Below are 9,434 nucleotides of genomic sequence, written 5' to 3' on the forward strand. Positions count from 1 at the left end.
CAACCAGAAACTTCTACAGAGGTCACCCTCGTACACGTGGAAGATCTTGAGGAGGTCGCCTTCGAGGTAGAGGTCGGACTGATGTCGTCTACGAGCTTGTCGGGGCTCGGTCATGGGTTCCCACATGTTACGGTTGTCGTCCTCGTCCATGAAGGGTCCCTGCTACTAGAATCAAACAAAAGAGCCAATAAGGGGATTAGATAGGGAGGGAGAGGAGAGTATTGCTAGTTGGAAGAGCCCACCTCAGTGGTCATTGGATTTGAAGGAGGGAGGTGACGCAGATCCATGGAGGTCATTGGGGGAAGGTGCGACATCGTCACCATTGCGGCTAGGGTTCTCTGTCTAGCCACCACAACCACCATCGTTGTCGACCTCGAGGTAGATGGGCCACCGTCGTCATTGTGAGGCGGGGGAGAGAGCCAGGGCTTGCATCAAGGAGAAGGAAGAAGAGTGCGGGCGACATGTGGGGTGAACAGCGGGGCGGAGAATGGGGCAGGCGGCGGGAAGGTGAGAGCGGTAGGCACGTTGCGGATGACACGACGAGTGAGGCAGGCGCCGGGTAGGGGATCGCAGCGCGCGAGCCGGGAAAAGGAGGACGAGATAGGTGGGCGTCGTGGGTGCATGTTTATTAGTGCGCCACGGGGAGGTTGATAAACACACGTTTAGATCAAACACGTTTTAGCAACATATCTGGACCATACAGAGATCGTGGTTAGGATGGTATTTTGAATCTCCGCACTTCGTGCTTTTATAGGCGTAGGAGATAGATAAATGGCATCGTATCCTATGAATCCACCTATGTCCGTGCACCCCTGTATCCCGTTGATGCCATCCGTCGGATTCAAATCCTCCATCTGCAGTGCGTTGGTGAAACTCTTGCAAAAAAAACGCCCGCCTCCAGCCTAGCTCACCCCCATAGTTTGCATAAAAGACCCTCACCCGTGGGCTTGTCTCCCACCTCCGGCCCCCAAATCATTGCCCTCTCAATCCCCAACTTCGGTTGCAAATAGGACCGTGTCCACCACATCTCGCCAGCGGCAAGCAGCGCGTGGGTCGACGGAGACACGCCATATGCGCCCCGTAGATCCCAATGACGACAGCACCGGACGGAGACACCCGTAAGCGACCACCAAACTCGAATGACTATGTCTACCAACTGATGAGGACATCAATACCATTGTTACACCCACAGCCCCTACTGTTACATATACTGGACCAATTACTAGAGCTCGCGCACGCTAATTAAATTACCAGGTACTTTCATTTATTGGTAATGATTCTAATGTTCATGAGATTATGATGCTGCCTAAATTGGATACATTTGTTTTGCTTACAAATGAAGGGCCTAGCTTGGAGAAGGATGAACATTGGAGCAAGAACACGCATGGAGTTGATGGCATGCGCAAGGGGATCAAGAACGGAGTTACAAGTGATGATTTCAGGACTTTGAAGCCGCCATAAGGAGTGCATGAAGCCTTGGACGAAATATACAAGATGCCACTTCATAATATTCGTCCATAGGCTATTCTAGGTGTTGCGTCACCTTATTAATGGGCCAGGCCCATGTAATTTCGAAATACTTAAGTATAGGCTATTTTTAGAGTCTGTATGTGTGGGGAAACAAGAGTTAGGGTTGGTTTCGGACCCCACCCTCAAGGGCCACGAAATTCCCCCCTCTTCCTCCATATATACAGCCCTTAGGGCGTCGTTTAGACTTTGGGTTTTGTTTAGATTAAAAGTTCGCCATAGCTGCAACTTCGCGTACTTCGTTTGTGTCCAACGACCAGACCAAGACGTCACAGAACCCCACCTTGATCAATAAAGCTTTCATCTTATATTCGCAATATCCCGATTGCAATCTCAGTTTCTTGCTTGTTCTTCGTTTGCTCGCAGGAAACAGACCCTCGTGGTCAGGTTGATCGTGCTCCGGCGTGGTCAATAACCCTCGGAAGTTAGTTTAGCGATTGCTAAGGCGCGACGTCTCGCACATTCGTAGTCGGATCATCAAGGTCGACTCCCACAGAAAACGATAGCCACCATCTCATCGAAACATCGGGACACCTTAGCCTCTATCAAGTGGTATCAGATTTCCAGGTTGCTCGGTGAGATTTTACAGTTTTTCGTAGATTAGATCGAGTCTGTTCTTCATACCTACAGTCCACGAAAAAGCCACAAAAAAAATTAGGGTCAGTTCATCATATCCGAACCAATATGAGCCTTTGCATAATCTTTTTAGGGTTTTTGCTTTGTTGAATTTGCGGTTGCATCGTCGTGTCAAGTTGCTGGTCTTAGAGTCTAGTCTTTTAGAGTTTCGAGTTCTGGTCATAAGTTGTCACGCCGCCGCCGCACCATCATCATCGCCCATCTACCACTTTTGCTTATCCGCCACCGCTGTGAATCCATATCCATATACCACCACCAATCCGTATCCATATACCACCACCAACCTCTATCCATATACCACCACCGCTACCATATACCACCACCGCTGCCATATACCACAACCATATATCCACCACCAATCCGAGTTCTTCTCATATTAGGTTTGTTCTTGAGATCAATCTAAATTCCGATTCGTGTTTCCTTGCCTGCGTAGGTCTCGGAAAAAAAGAGTCCGGAGACCCCCGGGCAGTTTTTAGGCCAAAATTTTCACGGGCATTTTTCCCTATCCTATTTTTAGGCTTTTCTGAGTCTTTTGAGCCACGTGCCATCATAGTGATTTTTTGTCGCACTTTTTCGTCGTCGCTGCCCTGATTTCTGAAAAAAAATGTGAAAAAAAAATTTCGTGCCCATCCTATCAGTTTGACGAGGGAAGAGTTTTGATACACTCGCCATTATAGTGATTTTTCGCAAAAAAAAGAGGAGCGCAAAAAAAGAGCGAAAAAAGAGAGTTCCAGAGTGTGCTTTTCCCTTATTTACGTGCAGCGCCGTGATTTTGTTAGTGTTCTAGGCTCGCGTCTCTAGCACGGTCAAGCCTAGGACCAGCACAGTACCGTCGTTGAGCGTTTATTCAACTTTGCATCTCTGAATTGATTATTGCTGACCCTTTTTGCTACCATACTATAAGCCTTCCCAGCTCCACATACATCTACGTTGTGCATTTGACTCTCCCTGGCAATCGCTCTATCCAAGCTTTTGAGAGTTTTGACTACAACGGTTGCCGATCACCGCCTGCTGCTGGGTAAGAACTGGTAAGAATTTGAGTTTTGCTTGACGGATTTGTGACACCCGCCACCACCACCACCACTTGTTAGTAGTATGTAGGATCATATTCTTGTGTGTTTCTATTGCTGCTAACCATGCCAGGATCACAAGCCGACGAGACTGACTGGGAGAACTTGACGAACAAGGAGCTTCATGATACGTTTCAGCAAATGATGAGTGGACAGGTGCAAGATGTGATAAACAGATTTGAAGAGGCCATGGAGAAGATAGATGGCATGGAGAAAACGTTTGAAACAAAGCTCGATAACAAGTTTGCTGAATTGCTTTCGCGTTTTCCACCACCACCACCGGCTGCTCCTGCCGCACCTCTGCAACAACAGCAACAACACCGGCTACCTCCACGTCGGGAAACAGCCCTCCGCCGAGCGAGCCGTGTCCCTCTTCAGTCGGGCCAAACTGCTGGTGCTGCTGTTGATACTTCTGTGGCTCCTACTGCTGATGTGGAGGAGGATGATTATGTGGGAGATTATGAGGATGAGGTTGATCAAAATCAGAACTACGTGCCACCACCAGCACAGCAACCACCAGGTCGTCCACATGCAAATGATGGCAATGGTAGGGCTCACCCTCAGGTACGAGATCATGACCATCTCCCTAAACTAAAATTGAATAGTCCACCATTTGAGGGTAGATATGTTCCTGATATATATCTTACTTGGGAGTTAGAAACTGAACAACGATTTACATGTTTATAATATCCTGAGGAGAGACGTGTTCCTGCTGCTGTTTGTGCATTCACTAGTTTTGCATGTGTTTGGTGGTCTGAGCATTGTAGATTATATCCTATTCCGGCTACTTGGGCTGCTTTGAAAACTGCTATGCGTACTCGTTGGGTTCCACCATATTATCAACGTGAATTACTTCAAAAATTGCAGCGCTTAAGACAGGGAAAAAATTCTGTAGAAGAATATTATCAGGAATTACAAACTGGCATGATTAGATGTGGTATTGTTGAGGAGAATGAAGCTATGCTTGCACGTTTTATGGGTGGATTAAATAGAGAGATTCAGACGATTCTAGAGTATAAGGAGTATACTAATATCACTCGTTTATTCCATCTTGCTTGTAAAGCTGAACGTGAAGTGCAGGATCGACAGGCATTGGCGCGGACTAACTTTTCTGCAGGTCGACCTTCATCATGGACACCACGTGCATCATCTACTTCCACACGTTCTGCTACACCGGCGCCTCCGTCGGCTGCCACCTCCAATCGTGATACAATAAAGCAGGCACAATCACTACTATCTGCCAAGAGCACACCTTCTGGGCTGCAAAGAGCTCTTCTTCATCCATGGCATCAATAGGGCAAACACATGATATTATTTGTCGACGTTGCAAGGGTGGAGGTCATTATGCGAGAGAATGCCCATCTAAGCGTGTGATGATTGTTACTGAGGATGGTGGGTATGAGTCCGCTAGTGACTATGATGAGGAGACTTTGGCTCTTATTACACGTGACGAACACGGTGTAGACGATTCTGATCATGAGACGCAGTACATGGCTCCTGAAGATGCTGACAGGTATGAATGTTTAATTGTTCAACGTGTTTTGAGTGTGCGGGTTACACAAGCTGAGCAAAATCAGAGGCATAATTTGTTCCATACAAAGGGAGTTGTGAAGGAACGTTCTGTTCGCGTGATCATAGATGGAGGGAGCTGCAATAACTTGGCTAGCATGGAGATGGTGGAGAAGCTATCTCTCACCACAAGACCACATCCACATCCTTACTACATCCAATGGTTCAACAACAGCGGCAAGGTTAAGGTAACACGTACTGTTCGTGTGCATTTTAGTATCTCTACATATGCTGATTATGTTGATTGTGATGTGGTACCTATGCAAGCATGTTCCTTATTACTTGGTAGACCATGGCAATTTGATAAAAAATCTGTACACCGTGGTAGAAACAATCAGTATACTCTTGTTCATAACGATAAAAATATTACTTTGCTTCCTATGACTCCTGATTCCATTTTGAAAGATGATATTAATAGAGCTAATAAAGCAAAACAGGAGACAAATAAGAGTGAAAATCAGATTGTGGCAAAAGAATTTGAGCACCAAATGAAGCCTAATAATAAACCATCTACTGTTGTTTCTGAAATTAAATTGAAAAGTGCATGTTTACTTGCCACCAAATCTGATATTGATGACCTAGATTTTAGCAAATCTGTTTTCTATGCTTTTGTGTGCAAAGAGGCATTATTTTCATTCGAGGACGTGCCTTCCTCTTTGCCCCCTGCTGTCACTAACATTTTGTAGGAGTTCGCTGACGTCTTTCCACAAGACGTGCCACTGGGATTACCACCTATTCGAGGGATTGAGCATCAAATTGACTTAATTCCCGGTGCTTCGCTACCCAACCGTGCACCATACCGTACCAATCCATAGGAGACGAAGGAGATTATGCGTCAAGTACAAGAACTGCTCGACAAAGGTTATATACGCGAATCCCTTAGTCCTTGTGCTATTCCTATCATTTTAGTGCCGAAAAAGGATGGTACGTCGCGTATGTGCGTTGATTGTAGAGGCATTAATAATATTACTATTCGTTATCGTCATCCTATTCCTAGGCTAGATGATATGCTTGATGAATTGACTGGCTCTACAATATTCTCCAAAGTTGATTTGTGTAGTGGATACCATCAAACTCGCATGAAATTGCGAGATGAATGGAAAACAACATTTAAAACTAAGTTTGGATTATATGAGTGGGTAGTCATGCCTTTTGGGTTAACTAATGCACCTAGTACTTTCATGAGATTAATGAACGAAGTTTTACGTGTTTTCATTGGACGATTTGTGGTAGTTTACTTTGATGACATATTGATTTATAGCAAATCTTTGGAGGAACATTTGGAACATTTACGTGCTATTTTTATTGCTCTACGTGATGCACGTTTGTTTGGAAACCTTGGAAAGTGCACCTTTTGCACCGACCGAGTATCTTTTCTTGGCTATGTTGTTACTCCACAGGGAATTGAAGTTGATAAAGCCAAGATTGAAGCTATTGAGAGTTGGCCGCAGCCCAAAACGGTCACACAAGTGAGGAGTTTCCTTGGCCTTGCTGGTTTCTATAGGCGTTTTGTGAGAGATTTCAGCACCATTGCTGCACCTCTCAACGAGCTTACAAAGAAGGATGTGCCTTTTATTTGGGGTACCGCACAGGAAGAAGCCTTCACGGTATTGAAAGATAAGTTGACACATGCTCCTTTACTCCAACTTCCTAATTTCAATAAGACTTTTGAGCTTGAATGTGATGCTAGTGGAATTGGATTAGGAGGTGTGTTATTACAAGATGGAAAACCTGTTGCATACTTTTCTGAAAAAATGAGTGGGCCTAGTCTGAACTATTCTACTTATGATAAAGAATTATATGCTCTTGTTCAGACTTTAGAAACATGGCAACATTATTTATGGCCCAAGGAATTTGTTATACATTCTGATCATGAATCTTTGAAACACATTAAAAGTCAAGCAAAACTGAACCGTAGACATGCTAAATGGGTTGAATTCATTGAGACTTTCCCTTATGTCATTAAGCACAAGAAGGGTAAAGAAAATGTTATTGTTGATGCCTTGTCTCGTCGTTATACTATGCTTTCACAACTTGACTTTAAAATATTTGGTTTGGAGACCATCAAAGATCAATATGTTCATGATGCTGAATTTAAAGATGTATTGCAGAATTGTAAGGAAGGGAGAACTTGGAACAAGTTCGTTCTTAACGATGGATTTGTGTTTTGTGCTAACAAGCTATGCATTCCAGCTAGCTCCGTTCGTCTTTTGTTGTTGTAGGAGGCGCATGGAGGAGGATTAATGGGACACTTTGGCGTCAAGAAGACGGAGGATATACTTGCTACACATTTCTTTTGGCCAAAGATGAGACGGGATGTTGAGCGTTTTGTTGCTCGCTGCACTACATGTCAAAGAGCTAAGTCACGACTCAATCCTCATGGTTTATATATGCCTTTGCCTGTACCTAGTGTTCCTTGGGAGGATATATCTATGGACTTTGTTTTAGGTTTACCTGGAACAAAGAAGGGGAGGGATAGCATATTTGTTGTCGTGGATAGGTTCTCGAAAATGGCACACTTTATACCATGTCATAAAAGCGATGATGCTGTTAATGTTGCTCATTTGTTCTTTCGTGAAATTATTCGCTTACATGGTGTGCTAAATACTATTGTTTCAGATCGTGATACTAAATTTCTTAGCCACTTTTGGAGATGTTTATGGGCTAAGTTGGGGACTAAGCTGTTTTTTAGTACTACTTGTCACCCCCAAACTGATGGACAAACTGAAGTAGTCAATAGAACATTGTCTACTATGCTTAGGGCTGTTTCGAAGAATAACAAGAAAATGTGGGAAGAATGCTTGCCTCATATTGAATTTGCTTATAATCGTTCATTGCATTCTACTACTAAGATGTGCCCTTTTGAAATTGTGTATGGTTTCCTACCTCGTGCACCTATTGATTTGTTGCCTCTTCCATCTTCAGAGAAGGTTAATTTTGATGCTAAAGAACGTTCTGAATTGATTTTAAAAATGCATGAGTTAACTAAGGAAAACATTGAGCGTATGAATGCTAAATATAAACTTGCTGGAGATAAGGGTAGAAAACATGTTGTGTTTGCGCCTGGAGATCTTGTTTGGTTACATTTGCGTAAAGATAGATTTCCTAATCTGCGCAAATCAAAACTAATGCCACGTGCTGATGGTCCTTTTAAGGTGTTAGAGAAAATAAATGATAATGCATATAAACTTGAGCTACCTGTAGATTTTGGGGTTAGTCCCACTTTTAACATTGCAGATTTGAAGCCTTATTTGGGTGAGGAAGATGCGCTTCCGTCGAGGACGACTTCATTTCAAGAAGGGGAGGATGATGAGGACATCAATACCATTGTTACACCCACAGCCCCTACTGTTACATATAGACCAATTACTAGAGCTCGCGCATGCCAATTAAATTACCAGGTACTTTCGTTTCTTGGTAATGATTCTAATGTTCATGAGATTATGATGCTGCCTAAATTGGATACATTTGTTTTGCTTACAAATGAAGGGCCTAGCTTGGAGAAGGATGAACATTGGAGCAAGAACACGCATGGAGTTGATGGCATGCGCAAGGGGATCAAGGACGGAGTTACAAGTGATGATTTCAGGACTTTGAAGCCGCCATAAGGAGTGCATGAAGCCTTGGATGAAATATACAAGATGCCACTTCATAATATTCGTCCATAGGCTATTCTAGGGGCTGCGTCACCTTATTAATGGGTCAGGCCCATGTAATTTTGAAATACTTAAGTATAGGCTATTTTTAGAGTCCGTATGTGTGGGGAAACAAGAGTTAGGGTTGGTTTCGGACCCCACCCTCAAGGGCCACGAAATTCCCCCCTCTTCCTCCATATATACAGCCCTTAGGGCGTCGTTTAGACTTTGGGTTTTGTTTAGATTAAAAGTTCGCCATAGCTGCAACTTCGCGTACTTTGTTTGTGTCCAACGACCAGACCAAGACGTCACAGAACCCCACCTTGATCAATAAAGCTTTCATCTTATATTCGCAATATCCCGATTGCAATCTCAGTTTCTTGCTTGTTCTTCGTTTGCTCGCAGGAAACAGACCCTCGTGGTCAGGTTGATCGTGCTCCGGCGTGGTCAATAACCCTCGGAAGTTGGTTTAGCGATTGCTAAGGCGCGACGTCTCACACGTTCGTAGTCGGATCGTCAAGGTCGACTCCCACAAAAAACGATAGCCACCATCTCATCGAAACATCGGGACACCTTAGCCTCTATCACCTCCACATAATTAGCCCTTTATGGATGATCCCCTCTTTCCGCTGATTGCAATTGCATTGTTTGGGTGTGCCCAGCGAGATGAGAACGGCACGTGTTGGTGAATGCAAAATTCAGAAAGTGAATGTAAAGATGTTGGTGAACGTTACTCTCGTTTTGGAATTTTGGTCAATGCCATTGTTGAAGTTGATGTGGTTTTGTAATCTGAGGTGCTCCAGGCGTGGTTCGTACTAACATTTGCATTACAAATCCGATATATGTTGCTGGCAAATTTTGCGTATGCTACTTCTGCTACTAAACACCTAATAGCGGAACTGAATCATCGAACTCACTACCTGTAAATTGATAATGATTAACTCACAGACTTACAGAGTTACAAGAAGAGCATGCTTCCGGTTTTGAGCATTTGTCC

The sequence above is a fragment of the Triticum dicoccoides genome, chromosome 5A (genome assembly GCF_002162155.2).
Source record: "Triticum dicoccoides isolate Atlit2015 ecotype Zavitan chromosome 5A, WEW_v2.0, whole genome shotgun sequence".
Taxonomy (NCBI): Eukaryota; Viridiplantae; Streptophyta; class Magnoliopsida; order Poales; family Poaceae; genus Triticum; species Triticum dicoccoides.